This window comes from Notolepis coatsorum (genome assembly GCF_963971535.1).
Source record: "Notolepis coatsorum genome assembly, chromosome: 8".
NCBI lineage: Eukaryota > Metazoa > Chordata > Actinopteri > Aulopiformes > Paralepididae > Notolepis > Notolepis coatsorum.
In genome coordinates, this window is record NC_140172.1 from 35,305,419 (window position 1) to 35,327,607 (window position 22,189).

Sequence of the window (22,189 nt, forward strand, 5' to 3'; positions counted from 1 at the left end):
AATTTAACCTATATACAACTTTTACTAGTATGCTGATTATTCTGATGAGTCATACTTTCTCAAATTCATTCGGTAATAGTGGCCATGTTTATCAGGCGGGTATAAATGTGTATTTTGTTGTTGGCTAATCAGCAACACTGGATCTCCATCATTTTCACCTAAAAGGTTGTTCATAAATCATAACACTAACCTAACTCAGGCCCCACCGTAACGTAAAATGTTTTGATCGATTATCAAAGGTTTTTAGGGTGTGTGTGTGTATACAAGTCAGATATACAATGGTCTACTTAAGTTTTTTTCCATTTTCTTTTACCAAATTTGGTGTTTTGACCACAAAAAAATATATACAAAACCTTAGGGATTTCCCTCATAAAACAACACAAATGGTGGAGACTCCAGTGTGGCAGACATGGATGTTCCTAGAGGCACAGTTGTAGACCAAGGGTTGCTGGATATGTACACGTTCTGTGTCACTCAAACATTCACTGGTGTGGCTTTTCTTTTCTTTTTTATCCACTTTTTCTCCCCATTTTCAATTTCGTATTATCCAATTCTTCCCTCCCCTGTCTTGATTGATTGATTGATTGATTGATTGAAAAGTTTATTAACAGATTGCAGAATGGGTACAGTACAGTACAGCTCAATACATACAATTGTTAAGAGGATGCAGACCTGAGAAAGACTTTCGTCTTGTTTCCATCAGGGTCCCCCATTTTCAATTCATACATTGGAATACTGACAAAGCCATGTTTGGTCTTTATTGTACAACTGGGTTAGGACATTTGTACGGGCCAATTTCGAATTGCAGTCTCCCGTAGGTGTTCTTTGAGAGTGTTTTTGAAGGTGGGTAGTGATTCACATTCCTTTACAGCTTTGGGTAGGGCGTTCCACATTGATGTGGCATAATTGCGAAACGTGTTTAGTCCCTTGTTTGAGCCGAATCTGGGTTTTACATGATTTGTGGAGCTCCCTCTGGTGTTGTGATCGTGGTATTTACTGACCTTTGGGAAGTATTTTGACATGTACATGGGTACCTTGGTCGTGTAGTGTATCTTGTAGACCAGGCCCATTGCAAGTTGCTGTACTCTACTCTAAGCCATCCTAGGTTGGCAAAGTGTGCAGGGGTGAGGTGGGTTCTAGGAGTCAGGTCAAGCAGTAGTCTGACTAGTTTGTTTTGAGATGTTTGTAATTTGGTTTTTAGTGCCTTTGAGGTGCTTTGGTACCATGAGGTGCAATCATAGTCGTAGTACCCTTGAATGAGTGCTCCTGCCAGAGTCTTCAGGGTATTCTTGTTTACCAGAGAGGAGATCCGGTACAAGAATCGAGTTCGTTGGTTGACTTTTTTTTATTACATTGGATGCCATTTTGTCACAGGAAAGATTAGCCTCTAGGATGGAACCCAGGTAGGTAATTTCATCTTTCCTTGTGACAATATTGTCACCCACAGTGTAACTGAGAAGCCGTCGGTCTTGCTGAGTTTGTTATTTGAACCGAAGAGAATGGACTCTGTTTTGCCCATGTGTAATGATAGTTTGTTGTCGGCGAGCCATATGCAGATTTTGCCTAGTTCCGAGCTGAGGGTTTTTTCAACCTGTAACTTGTTCTTGTCAGAGACCAGCAGGGCTGAGTCGTCCGCAAACAGGAACAAGTTGCAGTCACAAGCTGACGACATGTCATTTGCATAAATTAGGAACAGTAGTGGTCCTAGTATGCTTCCTTGTGGAACACCACAGTTCACTGTGAGGGGGGGGGGATAGGGTACCGTTTACCTCCACCATCTGTTCTCTCCCCTCCAGGTAGGATTGTATCCAGCTCACTGATAAACTATCAAAACCAATTGCTTTTAGCTTGTCAATCAGAATGGTGTGATTGACAGTGTTGAAGGCCTTTTGTAGGTCCAGCATGACCATGCCGCAGTATTTGCCCGCGTCCACCTCTTGCTTGATGTGGTCGTTCAAATAGAGAAGGCATGTGTCAGTGGAGTGGGATGTTCTGAAGCCAGATTGGAATTCGTAGATTAGATTTTTATCCGCGAGGTACTTTTCGACCTGTTCGTATACTATTTGACGTTGCTAGACTATGCCTCCCACTGGTCGGCTGTAGTGAGGATAGAAGCCTTGCATCACGTGTCCCCTCCGGTACACGAGGAGGCAACCTGTCGCATCTTTTCACCACAGCAGCTTGAACTCTCAGTGGCGAGGAGCAGTCCCGGCGCCATGGGCGGGCATTAGGGGGCCGGGCCCGCCCACTGAGTCAGCTGTGCCCACCCTGGTAAATTTTTAATTTTTTTCTTTTCTTTTTTTGTCAATCAAAGTCAACTATCCAAATCCTTAGTCGGGGACAGCCCTAGTGGGCACTGAAGTCAACAACAACACTACTGAAGCTAGCACGACACTCTGTGATAATTCGTTTTCTACCCTCAAGAACGTCTTTACAGAACATCGCCTTAGTATATGCTTCATCGACGCAACTAAGGCTAATTTAATTCAGTTGGCATTTGAGAAGGACTTAACAAAAAAGTTCAGGAATGAGTGGAGGGGCAGTGTTTTAAGAAGATTTCACTCTGTCCCCAAATGCCGCTTGCCGCTCTAATAATGATGGTGAGTAGCCTGTGGAGGAATTTTGTTTGCTTTTTTATGCACCTTATTTTTGTCAGTTCAGTTCAGTTTGTCAGTGAATTCAGAAGTGTTGGAAATTTGACACTGCAAATCACTCAACATTAAACATTTAGACAGAACAAGTCACGAATAAGAATAACAAAACAAATGGCCTAAGAATAGAATAAAATGAAATAAAAATAGAATAAAAGATACAGTAAATAAATACAGTAAAAATATACTGAAGTCTACAGTAGGTGTAATAATGCACAGTGCTGTTTAAAAAGTAAGAGTCCAGGAAGATGGTAATTGTCACTCTGTGCTCAGTGATGCAGTGAGGCACAGTGATGCATTGTATAGTCTGATGGCTGTCGGAATGAAGGACTTCCTGTGCCGTTCAGTGCTGCATTTAGGTAGTGTGAGCCTATAACATGCTCCTCCTGTCAGCCAAATCTGTGTATAGTGGGTGGGAGGGGTTTTCCCTGATGGCCTGGAGCTTAGCAAGGTTCCTCCTCTCCGCCACCCTCGCTAGAGTCCAGCTCCACCCCAACCACGCTACTGGCCTTCTTGACCATCTTATCCAGCCTGTTTGTGTCCCCTGCTCTCAGTCCGCTGCCCCAGCAGGTCTGTTATATATATATCCGTTCAGTCTGTTTTTGTATAAGTGAAAGTTCTTAAGATAGAGAGAAATTAGATTTTTCAATTGCCTCTCTGCTGTTTAGTTCAGCACCGTGGGCAGCGCCAAGCAAGCCACAGCGCCGCTGTCCCAGCTGAAACATATAAAAGGGAACCTGTGTTGAAAAACCATTGTGCCCCCCCGAGAACATTTTATGCCCCCCCACTAATTTGTTTCTGCAGCCTGGTCTGGCGAGGAGTAACGTGTGGGAGGCTCACGCTGCCCCCGATACTTCCTGTTTCCGCCGCACCGGCGTCACCAAACCGACCTGTAGGAGTCGCTGTCCACAACGTAAAATCCCCACCCACCGGCTTTCCCACCTTCTAACACTTGCCAATTGTGTTAGTATGAACGACCGGCCAGCCGGTAGCAACGCAGAGAGCTGGGCTCGAACCCAGCGTCTCCTGCGTAAGAGGCGAGCGCCTTGCCCACTGCACCAATCAGCCGCCCACTGGTGTGGCTTTTCAAAGTTTCAACATTTTGACCTTTGACAATGCTAGTACATCTAATATATTTTTTTTATAATAATAATAATTTCTTAAATGTATATAGTGCCTTTTAGGAAACCCAAGGCGCTTAACAGAGGAGGGGGACAAACTAAGGGGAAGGAAATCAGAGGAACAATTGGGTAAAAAGAGGGAAGTCAGGCAGAGTCATTGATACATTTGGGGGAGAGGTAAGATTTGAGTTGTGATTTGGATGAGTCCAGGGATGTAGCGTTGCGGATGTTTGGAGGGAGGGAGTTCCAGAGGGTGGGTGCGGCAACAGAGAAGGCTCTGGGACCGACAGTGTGCAGGTTGGTGGTGGGGATGGAGAGGAGACCGGAGTCAGAGGACCGCAGCCTCCGGGGTTGGATGTAGGGATGGAGGAGGTCAGCTAGGTACTGGGAAGCAAGGGAGTGAAGGGATTAGCAGGATCGTAAAGTCGATGCAGGACTTGACTGGAAGCCAGTGGAGGTGGATGAGGGTGGGGGTGATGTGGTGCCAGGGCTGGGTGCGGGTGAGAACACTATAGCAGCTGAATTTTGGACATATTGCAGCCTGTTCAGGTCATTACTGGTTAGCCCTGCAAGGACTGAGTTTGAGTAGTCCAGACGGGTGGTGATGAAGGAGTGGAATGAGTGTCTTTGCTACGGAGTCACTCTACTTATACTATACTTTTGATGCGTTATCTACCATTGTGACACATTTCATGTCTATCATGTACCATGTCATGGCAAACAACATTTTCTGTGGGGGTATGGATGGACTGACCATCACATAAATAGACTTCTTAACCCTTTCACTGCCGCACTACCAAACGGTTAACCCTTTCACTACGACAATACACAGAAGGTTAACCCTTTCACTGCCACGCGACAGCCGGTTAACCCTTTCACTGCCACACGACAGAAGGTTAACCCTTTACTATCACACAACCGAGGGTCGCCGGCAGTGAAAGGGTTAAAAGTGTGGATAGACTTCTTAAAAGTGTGGACTATACCTTCAAAACACTTAGCCTACTGAGTCAATGCTGGCCTCTAGTGGTGCTCAACTGACATGACGCTTACAATAACCATTCGTTTATTTCAGAATGGAAAAAAAGTTCACAAATTGCACATTTAATAGTATTATAAGTACAATTAAAATACTAAACGGATAGGGATGTTATTAACTATGGTTGCAACAATACTGGTACATGGTACAATATATTGGTGTCGCTGTCTCAACAGGGACAAATCTGAGTTTCTTCTCTATTTAAACAGCTATGACAAGATCAAGTCCACAAACTAATCAGCTCTATTGTTCATGTGTAAATCCAGCCGAAAATCATCTCATTATTTGATTAGATTAAAATGTATTGTCAGTATACAGAAAGTACAGTACAATGAAAAGAAGTTTGACATCCAACCAGAGTGCAACAATTAAACTGGGTATACAATGTAAATGAGTACTACTACTGAAACTGTAGTTTGAAGTAACACAGGAAGTTTTGTGCTGTTCAGCGATTGCAAAATGAAAGGACTGTATTGTAAAACATTTCAAATGTATTCACAAAATTGCAGAGGGCAACTGTTTGACAAAACACTCATATGCACCAACAAGATGTTTTACCCTGGATGTTCAATCAACTGTACAAAGTATGCATTCTGTTTACTTGAGTAGTTGTAGCCTACAATTGATAATAAAACTTTTAAAGCGTTTATTCTGTTTCAGAATGCACATTTCTTACAGATTCAGATTATATTGTCATGTCGTCTAAGTTAGCTGTGGTGGGCCTGATCACTGCAAACGACGAGAGGGCCTATCTAGGAGAGGTGGAGAACCTGGCACTGTGGTGTCATGTGGTGTCAAGAGAACATTCTCACCCTGAACGTCAGCTAAACCAAAGAGATGATTGTGGATTTGAGGAGGTCTGGGGCAAGGAACTACAGCACCCTCAGCATCTATGGGGCACCGGTCGAGAGAGTATCCGAGGCCTTGACATGGAATACTCACATAGACAGTGTAGTACTAGTGAAGAAGGCACGGCAGCGCCTACATCTCAGTGGATGTAGTAGGTGCAAAATAGCAGCAGAGTCAATGATAAAATAGTGCTAAACTATGACATAACAATCACTGCATGGGTGTAGTGTGTGAAAACTGAAAATCAGCAACAGAAACAGTGATAAAATACCACGATTACCACAGACAGGTAGCTGGCCATTAGTGTTATTGGTTCATGAGTCTGACTGCCTGGGGGAAAGAACTGTCCTGGAAGCGTGAATATTTTCCCTAACGGGGTTGCACTTCCGTGTTCGGTTTGCGCGATCTGATTGGCCACTGACGTTTCTGGTCATGTGACATGTGCACCAATCGTGTGACGCCTGTTTCTATCACCGGTTAAGCTTAGGCACTCTTTCGAAGTTGGTTAAGGTTAGAGTTTGTCTTAGAGCAGGGCGATAGAACACCAGCCCTGATTCTAAACTCTAACCTTAACCAACTTCGAAAGAGTCGCCTAAGCTTAACCAGTGATAAACTAGGCGTTAGGTAGTTTGCAGGCTGTTCAAGGCGGAAATAGGTGAGGAAACAGGCGTCACGCGATTGGCGCACATGTCACATGACCAGAAACGTCAGTGGCCAATCAGATTGCGCAAACCGAACGCGGAAGTGCAACCCCGTCAGGGAAAATATTCATGCGTCCTGGAGTCTGCTGGTCCGAGTCAAGAGTCTGACTGCCTGGGGAACGAACTGTCCTGGAGTCTGCTGGTCCGAGTCAAGAGTCTGACTGCCTGGGGAACGAACTGTCCTGGAGTCTGCTGGTCCGAGTCAAGAGTCTGACTGCCTGGGGAACGAACTGTCCTGGAGTCTGCTGGTCCGAGTCAAGAGTCTGACTGCCTGGGGAACGAACTGTCCTGGAGTCTGCTGGTCCGAGTCAAGAGTCTGACTGCCTGGGGAACGAACTGTCCTGGAGTCTGCTGGTCCGAGTCAAGAGTCTGACTGCCTGGGGAACGAACTGTCCTGGAGTCTGCTGGTCCGAGTCAAGAGTCTGACTGCCTGGGGAACGAACTGTCCTGGAGTCTGCTGGTCCGAGTCTTGAGGCTGTGGTACCGTTTGCTGGACAGCATCAGCTGAAACACTTTGTGGTTGGGGTCCTTAATAATCCTGCAGGTTAGGGGCGGCTACGTGGCGTAGTGGGCAAGGCGCTCGCCACGAAATGCTGGAGACGCTGGGCTCGTCAGTTCGAGCCCAGCGCTCCACATTTGCTTTCAGTTTAGCTGGTCGTCCGTACTAATACACATTGGCCGTATTAGGGGGTGGGAAACTGATGGGTGGGGATCGGGCGTTGTGGACAGTGACTCCTACAGGTCGGTTGGTGCGCCTGCGCAGTAGAATCAGGAAGTGTCGGGGGCAGCGTGAGCCTCCCACGCGTTACTCCTCGCCACTGAGAGATCGAGCTGCGCAGGTGAAAAGATGCGACTGCTGTTACCTCAAGTACCGGAGGGGACTTGTGCTATGTATGACTTAGTCCACATTGCAGCCGGCTTGTGGGAGGCAAGAAACAGCGTCCGTGACAGGGGAGGGTTGAATTGGATGATACGAAATTGGGATGGGAGAAAAATATAGAAAATGGGAGAAAAAGTGGATAAAAAAAAAAAAAAAAATCCTGCAGGTTTTGCTGACACACCATCCATTGTATATATCCTGGATGGAGGGATGCTCACATCCACTGATGTTCTGGGCTGTTCGCACAACATTTACATGACATTTTACATTTTGTCATTTAGCTGACGCTTTTATCCAAAGCGACTTACAAGTTTTGTACGAAGTCAGCAGGAAGGATACAACTCTATCAGCTGAGTAACAATGTTCATCAAAGTGTTGAGTGGTTAGTATATTAGGACAAGTGCATGACAGTAAGGTTAGTTAATTATTCTTTTAAATTACGCTTTGTGGTCGAGGACATAGCGGTTTCCATACCAGGCGGTGATACTGTACATCCAGTCAGGATGCTCTCAGTTGTGCCTCTATAGAAGCCCATATCTGGGCCTCCATGCCAGTTTTCTTCACCTGAGGTGAAAGAGGCATTGTTGTGTTTTCTTCACCACCTGGCCGGTGAGCATATCCCCAACTTTAAGCTGCTAACTCTCCACAGCGAACCCGTTGATGTTGATGGGATCCAGCCTTTCTCCCCCTCTCCTGTAGTCCACAACCAGCTCCTTTGTCTTGTCAACATCGAAAAAAATAGGTTGTTCTATATAAATAGCTGTCTAGGCCTGTGAAAGAATTATGTTGTGTGTTCAGCATTTATGAATGAAAATTGTACCGCACTATGAAGCAGTTTCAAAAAACTAAAATGTAAATAGCAGCTTAACAAATCTTTTCTGAACCATTTGTAATAGCTATGTATCTTAATCACATGGGGTGAAATGCCCATACTATGTTCACAGGACACATACTTCTATCTAACAATGTCCTTATCAACAACCTCTTTTAATTCTCAATCCATTTGTATCTGCTTGTCCCAGTGAGGCTCTGCTCACACGGGGTCAGGAAGTACAGATACGCTTGTTTTCCAGATGTCATTAATAACAACTAGACATATATTGTGCCAAGGACTCTCAGTGTCCTGTCGACTGCTCTCGATTTACAGAGAAAGAAGTTTTTTTTTTGAGTAATTGATGTATTGAATGAACGATGTGCTCTCTAGCATGTGTCGGCTACTAGCCAACAGCTAGTCTGTGTTTTAGTGATAAAAAGACTGGAGGGAGATAGCTTCAAGTTTCAAGTTTCAAGTCTCTTTAATAGTTGTCATACAGAAGTACAGAATACTTTTATACAAAATGCTTCTTACTGTTACGCTCCAGAGACTGTGCTAGACAAGATAAGTATGAAATAACATAGTATAGCATGGAAATTAGAAGTAAAAAATTAGGTCACAGTGTTCAGTATAGACATATGTACAATGTTCGATGCAGAATAGACGTAACTGAGTTACCATATAATATACAATATACTATGCAGTGTACTAATATACAATACTATATAGTGCAAAGCAGAAATGGGATGAGGTACAATTTAGGTACAATTTACAGTAAGGTGTACGAGTTGTAGTGCAAATCCTTTATCAATAAATATAAAGTGTGTTTAGGTGATCTAAAGTGTGGAGAGTGGGTGCTGCAGTGTGTTGTTTGTTTAAAGTGAGTGTGTGCGTGTGGATGTGTGTGCTGTGAGTGCATTTGATGGTTGTTGTATAGTGTTTATTGTTCGTTGAGCAGCCTGATGGCCTGGGGATAGAAGCTTCTTCTGAGTCTTTCTGTGCTCGCCTTGAGACTCCGGTATCGCTTGCCTGACCGCAGCAGTTCAAAGAGGCAGTTGTTCGGGTGGCTGGAGTCCTTGATGATTCTCTTAGCCTTACCCCTGCACCGCTTGTTGTAAATGTTCTGGAGGGTGGGGAGCCCCCCTCCAATTGTGCGTTCGGCTGAACGTGTCACTCTTTGTAGTCTGCTTCGGTCTTATGCAGTGCTATTCCCAAACCAGGAGGTGATTTTGCCAGTCAGGATGCTCTCTAGTGTACATGAGTAGAAGTTCTTAAGGATCTTCTGACTGACTTGGAACTTCCTTAGGCGCCTGAGGAAGTAGAGGCGTTGTCGTGCCTTCTTCACAACACTGTCAATGTGTGTGGTCCATGTCAAGTCCTCGGATATGTGGGCTCCGAGGTACTTAAAGCTGTTCACTCTCTCAACCGGTGCCCCGTCGATGCTGAGGGGGCTGTAGTCCTTGACCCCCGACCTCCTGAAGTCCACAATCATCTCCTTTGTTTTGCTGACGTTCAGGGAGAGGCTGTTCTCCTGGCACCATCCCGCCAGGACCTTGACCTCTTCCAGGTAGGCCCTCTCGTCGTTTGCAGAGATTAGGCCCACCACTACTGTGTCGTCAGCAAATTTGATGATTGTGTTGTTACTCCGCTGAGCCACACAGTCGTGTGTGTACAGGGAGTAGAGGAAGGGACTCAGAACACAGCCCTGGGGGGCCTCTATGTTGAGGGTGATGGATGAGGAGGTTTGATTGATTGATTGATTGATTGAAAAGTTTATTAACAGATTGCAGAATGGGTACAGTACAGTACAGCTCAGTACATACAATTGTACAATTGTTAAGGGGATGCAGACCAGAGAAAGACTTTCGTCTTGTTTACATCAGGGTCCCCCATTTTCAATTCATCATAACATATATGACATACATGACATACAGATAGACAGTACTGCTACATCTATACATTTATGACATATCAGATTTGCAAATACAGTACTGTTTGTGATACAAAAGTGTCCAGAAAAAGAGTGTATATACATTTGGCGTAGAAACTGTACATTGGAGGAGGTTGGGTGGGTGGGGTGGGGTGGGTGGGTGAGGGCTGTACATTGGAGGTGGGGGGGCTTGGGTAGGGGACACATACACATTTTACACTGTACATTGGAATACTGACAAAGCCTTACTTGGTCATTTACTGTACAACTAGGTTAGGACATTTGTAGGGGCCAGTTTCGAATTGCAGTCTCACGTAGGTGTTTTTTGAGAGTGTTTTTGAAAGTGGGTAGTTGTTCTGAAGGATCAGATTAAACCGAATATATATATTTATTTATATATATATATTTAATTGTATTTGTATATCCCCTGATATTCCTTGTATATTCCTTGTACAATATGCATTGAATATCCCTTCTAGTCTACTGAACATCCCATAATAGTCTCCATTCTACCATTGGACGAGACCTTGGTGCCAGGTCGCCATACCCCTCAGACCAGGTTCAATCGTACCGCTCAACATGTATGGACAAGTCCTAGTTCCGCGTAGGAATATGTCTACCGCATCACTAATGGTACTATTTGTTCATAGTGCGTATATATACTGCGCTATTAAAGTAGAGCTTTCTTTTAGTCCAGTTCCTTACCCTCCAACAGAGTGACAAACGCAAAAGCCTCCCCGCGAACCACGTGTGGGCAGTAAGGCCAATTCGGCCCAGTATCGGCATTGAGACATCGTGTATATTAATATTTGAATAGTCATATTTGGCACTATATCGTCGAGTTGGACGTATTCTATTAAGCTAATAATAGTCTATTCATATGTAGTGCCTCGTGCGGTAAGAGTTCTATAGTAATCAGCACCCCCATCGTTTCGGGCATCAGCTGGACGCTTATCCAGGGTGGTTGACCCCACGTGAAGCTGCACCCGAGGAGCTCCAGGCCAAAGAGCGAGTGGACCTGTATATTGGATTATTCTACCGACGACGGCTAGCCTTCCCCGGCTTGGATTATGCTTTGAGTACTTTGATTATTCTATGGATAAAGGCCAACACTGCGGTGTGTTGGAAATACCCCCCCCGGAGAGGACGACAGGTGAGAAGACGCTCTACACGACGAGGTCGCCTCACGTCTCTCCATCGTGGACCGGAGGACGCCGGCCACAGAGAGTCCAACTGCTTTCATCTGTGGATCGAGGATCGCTGGGCACCGGGTCGCACGACTGTGGACTCTCCCAGGATACCCTCGGCCAGACGGGATACAGCCAGACTCTACCCCCCCCCCTCCAGCTGTCCTACAAGCAGTCGGAACCTTCCCCTAGTGTATCCAGCTATATAATCATTCAAGTATCATTGCTATTGTTCCCTAAATATTCCAGGTTGTATATTTGCTTCCTGCGCAATCAGAGATTGGACATTCGATATTGATCTACCTACGAATACTCATTTGCCATAAAAGTGCATACTATTTCAAATCATAAATGTAATTAAGTGATCGTTGTACATACCTTTTGCTATGTATTATTATTAAACGCAGACTTTCGACTTGGTACATTTGTGTTGGATCCGTTTCATCAGGTGGGAGTGTTTATCATAATTATTTATACCTAGTACTGGGTGGCCAGAGTCTAAAGTACAAGAGGTAGTGGTAGTAAGTATCATATCTAACAATACAGTCAGGGAATTGTACCCCTCAGTTACAATTGGTCCTTCGAGCCGGAGGGTAATCAGTGTAATATTAATATAGTGTTATTAATATTAAAATGGCCTATGATGAACACTCCACGAAACGATCCTCCTAACCAACAACGCCCGCGGCGCAAACGACAGCTCCCTCAGTACCTAGAGGCTTACGCTGTCAGTCAACAACCTAGTCTTCTACCAACAGTAAACGCGGTAAAACTAGAAAGTAAAATTATGTCTAACCCTAACGACCAGGCTACCCCGACCATAGAGGCCCCTATGGGTTCTAACGTAACTGACCCAGCTCACGGTGGGGACCAGGGGGAACCAGACATGACTTTACACCCCGCCAATACCGAAGAAGTAGTCCCCGACGAGTTCCGGGAGGAAGACAACACTACCGAGAGAGAACTCGGCACGGAAGAAGATGAGGAGAGCACCGTGGAGATAGAGCTCCAAGACTCCGCACGGAGTACCCCAAGGGACGGCTCCCCTATACAACCGTCTTCTCCCAGCGAGGCAGAGAGGACACTACAGCAGGCATTCCTCGTCAGCCTGAAAGCCTCTACTGAACGCGATAGACTCCAGGGTGAACGCGATCGATTGCAGATACAGCAACGGAGCGAAGAAGAGCACATACGCCTGGAAATAAGACGCATTCAGATGGAAGAGAATATGGCAAGAGACCGGGCCGACGCCCAGCGCGCCGCCACCGGTGCCCAGAGAGAATCGGATCTCACCAAGCGCGAAGCCGAGCGCGACAGAGCACAAGCGCAACTAATAGAACAGCTGATCAGAAGGACAACACCCCCTCCCTCCACCAGAGGCTCCAGGAACTCGTCTAGACATCACTCCAGGGCGGCATCCCCTAGCCGAGTAAGCGACCCTGAACTTGACCAACAGACGAGGTTTATACCCCCCGCAGACCCCCTTCCCCAACCGGTCCAAGCGAGACCCAGCCACCGGGAAGGAGCAGCATACACTGCGGAGAGGCTAAATCAGAGACTACAAGCCCTGGATGACCTAACGGAAGACGAAGAGGAAGAGGAGGAGAACCACGCCCGACGACAGCACAGTACTCTACCGGACCAGGAGGTCCAGTACAGCCCAGGCTATACCCCCTGGCCGCCTCAGACCTACTCCTATCCAAGCTCCGGGAGGGTCATCAAAGAGAAGTCGCCTATTCTCAGTCCTTGCCCCACAATGGTGGAATGAACTACCCACCCCAGTTAGGACAGCCGAAACACGTCCAATCTTTCGCCGTCGACTAAAGACGCACTTCTTCAACCATTATCTGAATTAAAAAAAAAAAAATGAAAAAAAAAAAAAAAAAAAAAAAAAAAGATCTAACCCTAACTAACCATACTGTCATGCACTTGTCCTAATAAACTAACCTACACTGTAGCACTCAACACTTTGACGAACATTGTTACTCAGCTGATAGAGTTGTGCCCTTCCTGATGGCTTGTCGTACAGAACTTGTAAGTCGCTTTGGATAAAAGCGTCAGCTAAATGACTAAATGTAAATGTAAATGTAAATGTATACCCCCGCGGAGCTGCGCTACAGACCCCCGACGCTATTCACGGGTGAGCACGACGCACGACCCGCACCGAGGAACAGTACCTGGACCAGCGGGCCATGGTACACAGCCAGTACCAGCCCACGCCAAGGAGCAGGAGGAGACTCGCCTAGGAGGCCTCTCCCCCAACGCTCGCCGATGTATCAACAATCCGCGTCATACATTGGCACACCTATGGTACCAGACTTCACCCAGGAGAACCGGGCCCAGTATACGGAGCTCCGCATGTGTCTGGAGACAATGTTGGTGGATGTCATTGATGAACGCCATAAATACGCGATACTACTGAAGCATTTAAAGGTACCCCGCGCGCACAACATAGCGCTCGCCTACGCCACTTCCACGACCCCATACACCGCAGCGCTGGTAGCGTTGGACCAGAGATATGGACGTATATGGGATTACGTGATCCAGGAGATCAGGCACATCGACCGCCTACCCCCAGCAACAGACAATCGAGCACTGGACGACCTGTCCATCAGAGTGCAGTCCCTAGTAGGGATGCTGGGAGCGCAGAGGGAAAAGGGTAGGCATGAACTATACGCCAACTCAAATGTAGAGAGGATCTTGGAGAAGCTACCGCCCGCCCGACAGGAGCGCTTTAGGCGGCAGAGAGACCACCGAGACCCTAATGGCCCCGAACCGAACCTCCTCGATCTAGCCGACTTCCTGGCGAGAGAAGTCAGCAGCTTACGGCTAGATACATTCGGACGGAGCACCCCTGGCTCCAGAGAAGGAACCAGGAGACTAAATGATGGAAGAAGATCGGAGACTGTCATGCACCAATCGGAGTCAGTGCCAAGCAGTAGGAGCCACAGTACCCCCTCAAGAAAGGAGAAGTGGAAGATAGTGTGCCCCTACTGTGAGAAAGAACACTGGCTGTCACAATGTGACTCATTCCCCAAGATGAATGCGGAGGAAGCGAGTCAATGGATAAAGTCCAACAGACGCTGTTTTCGCTGTGCGCGATCACACATGGCAGCCGAATGCCGCTTAAAGAAAAAGTGCAGTCGGTGCGATGGAGCCCATCTGGACATACTCCACGACAGTAACAGACGGCGGCCTCCACCCGCACCATCAAGCAGCAAAGCAAGCGTCATGTACATCGACCCCGCCAGCAGCAGCGGAGCCAGAGTGCTCTTAAAGGTAGTCCGTGTGACATTGAGCTACCAGAATAAAGTCATGGACACTTACGCCGTCCTTGATGACGGGTCAGAGAAGACCCTTCTGCTCGCGTCCGCTGCGGCCCAGCTAGGGCTGCGGGGGAGCGAAAACCAAATGACAATTCGGACAATAAGAAGAGATTTGAAAACGATAAAGGGCGAGAATGTCTCATTCTCTATCGCAGCAAGCGGCCAGCCCGAGCGACGGTACAGGATTACAGACGCTTTCACCAGCCAAGAAATAGGACTCTCGCGGTACACATACCCCGTAGCCAAGCTGATGGAGAAATATGTACATCTACGCAAGCTACCGATCCCACTCATAGACGGTGCTACCCCGACACTGTTGATAGGCTCCGACCATGCAGACCTCATTGTCCCGATAGACCGGGTTCATACCGGACCCAGAGGCTGTCCTGCAGCAGTCGAGACCCGCCTAGGATGGACTCTCCAAGGCCCACTCGCCAAATCTCTCAACCGAACCACAGCCACTAGCTGTCTCCACTCCCGAGTCACAGAGGGAGACACCGCACTCCTGCAGCATGTAGAGAGGCTATGGACCTTAGAACAAATGCCCTTTAAGAACGAAAAGAAAGACATTCGCTCTAAAGACGACATCTACGCCATTAACCTCCTCGAGACGGGAACAAAGAGAGTCCCAGTCAGCGGCGTGTTGAGATACGCCACGCCACTCCTGCGGCGGGAAGGGATGCCTACCTTTCACGCAAAGAAAGACGCAACAGAGCGGTACCTACTAAACACAGAGCGGCGCTTAGCCAAGGACCCCGCCCAAGAAAGTGTATACCGCGCTGAGATTGAGAAGCTCATCACAGCGGGACACGTCACAAAGATTGACATTAAAGAGGCCGACCAGACGACTGAATCGTGGTACGTGCCCCACCACAAGGTTCATCACAACGGCAAAGACCGCATCGTGTTTAACTGCAGCTACCAGATCGGATCCCAAAATCTGAATAAAGAGCTATTGCCCAGTCCTACACTCGGCCCCTCCCTACTAGGCGTACTACTCCGCTTCCGCCAGGACAAGGTGGCTATCAGCGGGGATATCAAAGGGATGTTCCTGCAGGTGAGATTAGTAGAGGAGGACAAGCCCCTGTTGCGGTTCCTATGGAGAGAGAGGCCAGGAGATGAGCACCCAGCCATCTACCAATAGGAAGTCCTCCCTTTCGGAACTACATGCAGCCCATGCTGTGCTACATTTGCACTACAGAGACATGTCGCAGAGGACCCAGCAGCGGACGAAGAGGTCCGACACAGTGTGAAGAACAGCTTCTACGTAGATAACTGTCTACAAAGCGTTTCGACCCAGGAAGAAGCCGAGGCTCTCCTACATAAACTCCGCGCCTCTCTGATCAAAGGCGGCTTTGATCTCAGGCAGTGGGCCAGCAGCGATCCGCACGTACTGCGCAGCCTCTCCTCCGAGGACAAGGCAGCGAGCAGCGAGACCTGGATGGCCACAATCCCAGGAGAAGCCCAAGAGATGACACTAGGACTAGTGTGGCGCTTCAAAACAGATTCGCTCCACTATAGACACAAACCCCTGACCACGGAGCAGGGAAGGTCGACGGCAATACCGACCACCAGACGGAGTGTGTACAGAACACTCGCCCGACAATATGACCCGTTAGGATGTATACTACCTATACACCACCAGGGCAAAGATGATTGTACGAGCATTGTGGGACAAGGACCAGGGCTGGGACGACCCCATTCCCGCACACCTTGCATCCACCTGGAGAGAGTGGGAGATGGAACTCCACTCACTCCCAGGCGTTAATATACGCCGAAGCTACTTCCCACCCACGGTGAGGCCAGAGACATGTAAAATGGATCTACACGTCTTCAGTGACGCCTCCGAGGTCGCCTACGGATCAGTAGCCTACTTGCGGGCCCAAGAAGAGGGGGGAGAGATCTACACACCATTCATCCTCGCCCGCTCGAGAATAGCCCCACGCAAGCAACAGTCTATCCCACGTCTAGAGCTCTGCGCAGCCCTCGCAGGAGCGCATCTAGCCACGCTCATCCAACGTGAGCTCACCATTCCGGTGCATAGAACAATCCTGTGGTCAGATTCCACGACAGTACTCGCCTGGATCAAATCGGATTCATGCAAATACAAAGTCTTCGTGGGAGTCAGAGTCACTGAGATTCAAGAGTTAACCGGAGAGTTAACCGGAGAAGCAAACTGGCGCTATGTTGATACAAAACACAACCCAGCTGACGTCATCACCCGGGGAATGTCCCTAGATGACTTAACCCGTCATAACATCTACAGTGACGGACCAGCATTCCTCAAGCTCCCGGAAGGAGATTGGCCCACGCCCACCCCGAGGGAAGCAAGTGACGAGGAGGCTGAGAATAAGAAACCCATGTTCTGTGGATTGAGCACTGTTGTCTCCGCAGACCCCAACATAGACGATTGCATTACCATAGAGAGTGCGCAGCAACGGACATTCCTGCGGCACCACCCAGAGATTAAGTCCCCCGCTGATATGTCAGCAGCTGACTACGAGGAAGCAGAACTGCTTCTACTGCAACGAGCCCAGAGAGACTCGTTCCCCGATGAACTAGACTGTCTACAGGGAGGAAAGCCCGTCCCATCAGACAGCAGATTGATTCATCTGGCCCCCGAGAGTGACACACATACCCTCATCAGAGTGGGTGGTCGCCTGCGGAGAGCCCCCAATTTACCGGATGACATTAAGTACCCGATCGTATTGAACAGCCGACACAAGGTCACAGAGCTGATTATAAAGAAATACGACGAGGATGTACACCACGCAGGAGCAGAGAGAGTCTTCGCGGAAATCAGACGTCGTTACTGGATACTTCAAGGAAGAGAGGCGGTGCGACGCTTCCAGCGAACCTGTCTAGACTGCCGAAAGTGGCGCGCGCAGCCCAGCATACCACGGATGGCTGACCTACCTCCATGTCGCCTCCGACTCGGCGACAAGCCATTCCACTCAACAGGCATGGACTGTTTTGGCCCGCTGCACATAAAGAAAGGAAGAGGCACCGAGAAGCGGTGGGGTATTGTATTCAAATGCATGACCACCAGAGCGATACATATCGAGCTCCTTCCGACCATGAGCGCAGACTCATTCCTTATGGCCTTCCGAAGATTCACATCACGGAAAGGAAAACCGTCTACATTATTGTCCGATCACGGGACAAACTTCAAAGGCGGAGAAAGAGAGCTGAGGGAGAGCTTCCAAGCTATGGGCCCAGAACTTAAGACCCACCTCGCTCCAGCCCAGATTGACTTCCAATTCAACCCCCCAAACGCACCCCACTTCGGTGGAACTTGGGAACGAGAAGTACGTTCTATAAAGACAGCCCTGTACGCAGTACTTGGGGCCCAGACTGTGGCGGAAGAAGTCCTAATGACAGTCCTCACGGAGATTGAGGGAGTATTGAACTCAAAGCCCCTCGGTTACGTCTCCAGTGATGTAGCAGATGTCGACCCAGTCACCCCCAACACCCTCCTGATGGGGCGGCTAGATCCCGCGTTACCCCAGACAATGTACCGGCCTGAAGAAGCGAACGGCCGACGAATGTGGAGGTACAGCCAAGTATTAGCCGACAAGTTTTGGAGCAGTTTCCTACTGCACTACCTACCGTCTCTACAGACCCGCCAGAAGTGGGTAAAAGAGAGAGACAATTTGACGGAAGGAACAGTCGTCATGATTATTGACCAGTCACTACCCAGAGCTATGTGGCCGGCTGGCCGCGTAAGCAAAGTGATCACCGGTGCCGATGGCAAGGTCCGAGCAGCTGAAGTACTCGTCCAGGGGCGCATTTACACCCGTCCTGTGGCGAGGCTCATAGAACTGCCCCGACTCCCAGACACAATCGATGATGACCCTATGACTTTGTGAGTTGACTGACCCTTACAGCGAACCCTTGAGTGGTAGACAGTGCGGTTAATCTGTCTCTGCTTAACTAATTGGGTTGGGACCAATTAGGGGGCGGCTGTTCTGAAGGATCAGATTAAACCGAATATATATATTTATTTATATATATATATTTAATTGTATTTGTATATCCCCTGATATTCCTTGTATATTCCTTGTACAATATGCATTGAATATCCCTTCTAGTCTACTGAACATCCCATAATAGTCTCCATTCTACCATTGGACGAGACCTTGGTGCCAGGTCGCCATACCCCTCAGACCAGGTTCAATCGTACCGCTCAACATGTATGGACAAGTCCTAGTTCCGCGTAGGAATATGTCTACCGCATCACTAATGGTACTATTTGTTCATAGTGCGTATATATACTGCGCTATTAAAGTAGAGCTTTCTTTTAGTCCAGTTCCTTACCCTCCAACAGAGTGACAGACGCAAAAGCCTCCCCGCGAACCACGTGTGGGCAGTAAGGCCAATTCGGCCCAGTATCGGCATTGAGACATCGTGTATATTAATATTTGAATAGTCATATTTGGCACTATATCGTCGAGTTGGACGTATTCTATTAAGCTAATAATAGTCTATTCATATGTAGTGCCTTGTGCGGTAAGAGTTCTATAGTAATCAGCACCCCCATCGTTTCGGGCATCAGCTGGACGCTTATCCAGGGTGGTTGACCCCACGTGAAGCTGCACCCGAGGAGCTCCAGGCCAAAGAGCGAGTGGACCTGTATATTGGATTATTCTACCGACGACGGCTAGCCTTCCCCGGCTTGGATTATGCTTTGAGTACTTTGATTATTCTATGGATAAAGGCCAACACTGCGGTGTGTTGGAAATACCCCCCCCGGAGAGGACGACAGGTGAGAAGACGCTCTACACGACGAGGTCGCCTCACGTCTCTCCATCGTGGACCGGAGGACGCCGGCCACAGAGAGTCCAACTGCTTTCATCTGTGGATCGAGGATCGCTGGGCACCGGGTCGCACGACTGTGGGCTCTCCCAGGATACCCTCGGCCAGACGGGATACAGCCAGACTCTACCCCCCCCCCTCCAGCTGTCCTACAAGCAGTCGGAACCTTCCCCTAGTGTATCCAGCTATATAATCATTCAAGTATCATTGCTATTGTTCCCTAAATATTCCAGGTTGTATATTTGCTTCCTGCGCAATCAGAGATTGGACATTCGATATTGATCTACCTACGAATACTCATTTGCCATAAAAGTGCATACTATTTCAAATCATAAATGTAATTAAGTGATCGTTGTACATACCTTTTGCTATGTATTATTATTAAACGCAGACTTTCGACTTGGTACATTTGTGTTGGATCCGTTTCATCAGGTGGGAGTGTTTATCATAATTATTTATACCTAGTACTGGGTGGCCAGAGTCTAAAGTACAAGAGGTAGTGGTAGTAAGTATCATATCTAACAATACAGTCAGGGAATTGTACCCCTCAGTTACAGTAGTGATTCACATTCCTTTACAGCTTTAGGTAGGGCGTTCCACATTGATGTGGCATAATTGCGAAACGTGTTTAGTCCCTTGTTTGAGCCGAATCTGGGTTTTACATGATTTGTGGAGCTCCCTCTGGTGTTGTGATCGTGGTATTCACTGACCTTTGGGAAGTATTTTGACATGTACATGGGTACCTTGGTCGCGTAGTGTATCTTGTAGACCAGGCCCATTGCAAGTTGCTGTACTCTGTCGTCTACTCTAAGCCATCCTAGGTGCAGTTGCCTGCTCTCACCACCTGGGGTCTGCCCGTCAGGAAGTCCAAGACCCACTGGCAGAGGTCATAGTTCAAGCCCAGGTCCCTGAGCTTGGCTATGAGTTTGGAGGGGACTATGGTATTGAATGCCGAGCTGTAGTCGATGAATAGCATTCTCACATAGTTCCCCTTCCTCTTGTCCAGGTGTGATGCTGCTGTGTGCAGCACATGGGCTATGAATGAATGAATGAATGAATGAATGAATGAATGAATGAATGAATGAATGAATGAATTAATTAATGAAAACTTTATTTAACAGATTGCAGAATGGGTACAATACAGTACGGCTCAATACATACAATTGTTAAGGGGATGCAGACCTGAGAAAGACGCTTGTCTTGTTTCCATCAGGGTCCCCCATTTTCAATTCATATAGACATTTATGATATACACAACATACATGACATTTATGGCATAGGGACATATAGGTATTTAGTACTGATACATTTGTGACATAAACAGTATTCAAATATACAGTACTGTTACCCCTAGATCCTGACAGAGTATATACATATGATGGGGAGGGGACTGTACATTAGGAGGGGGTGGGTGGGTGGGAGAGAAATATACATACGGCGGGGAGGGAATGTATACATGCGGTGGGGAGGAGACTGTCTATTAGGAGGTGGTGGGGGTTTTGGGCATTTATGGTGGCCAGTTTCGAATTGCAGCCTCCCGTAGGTGCTCTTTAAGAACGGTTTTGAATGTGGGCAGGGATTCACATTCCTTTACAGCTTTGGGTAGGGTATTCCACATTGTTGTGGCATAATTGCGAAACGTGTTTAGTCCCTTGTTTGAGCCGAATCTGGGTTTAACATGATTTGTTGAGCTTCCTCTGGTGTAGTGGTTGTGGTATTCACTGACCTTTGGGAACATGGGCACCCCGGTTGTATAGTGTATCTTGTAGACCAGGCCCATTGCAAGTTGCTGTACTCGTCTACTCTAAGCCATCCTAGGTTGTCAAAGTGGGCAGGGGTGAGGTGGGTTCTGGGGTTCAGGTCAAGTAGTAGTCTGACCAGTTTGTTTTGTGATGTTTGTAATTTTGTTTTAAGCGCCTTTGAGGTGCTTTGGTACCATGAGGTGCACGCATAGTCATAGTACCCTTGAATGAGTGCTCCTGCCAGAGTCTTCAGGGTATTCTTGTTTACCAGAGAGGAGATCCGGTACAAGAATCTAGTTCGTTGGTTGACTTTTTTTTATTACATTGGATGCCATTTTGTCACAGGAAAGATTTGCCTCTAGGATGGAACCCAGGTAGGTAATTTCGTCTTTCCTTGTGACAATATTGTCACCCACTGTAACTGAGAAGCCGTCGGTCTTGCTGAGTTTGTTATTTGAACCGAAGAGAATGGACTCTGTTTTGCCCATGTGTAATGATAGTTTGTTATCAGCGAGCCATATGCAGATTTTGCCTAGTTCCGAGCTGAGGGTTTTTTCAACCTGCAACTTGTTCTTGTCAGAGACCAGCAGGGCTGAGTCGTCCGCAAACAGGAACAAGTTGCAGTCACAGGCTGACGACATGTCATTTGCATAAATTAGGAAGAGTAGCGGTCCTAGTATGCTTCCTTGTGGAACACCACAGCTCACTGTGAGGGGGGGGGGGGGGGGGGGGGGGGGTAGGGTACCGTTTACCTCTACCATCTGTTCTCTCCCCTCCAGGTAGGATTGCATCCAGCTCACTGATAAACTATCAAAACCAATTGCTTTTAGCTTGTCCATCAGAATGGAGTGATTGACAGTGTCGAAGGCCTTTTGTAGGTCCAGCATGACCATGCCGCAGTATTTGCCCGCGTCCACCAGTGGAGGCTGCTGACCAAATTTTTAGGTGAAGCACAAATTATTATATTATATATTAAATAATATTTTTAAAACATCCCCCACTGTGTGTCAGTGGTCAGTGGACACAGATGAAAACATATTAACATTAGGTGACAGCGGACCTGACCAGATGAAAACATATTAGGTGACAGCGCACCTGACCAGATGAAATCATATTAGGTGACAGCGCACCTGACCA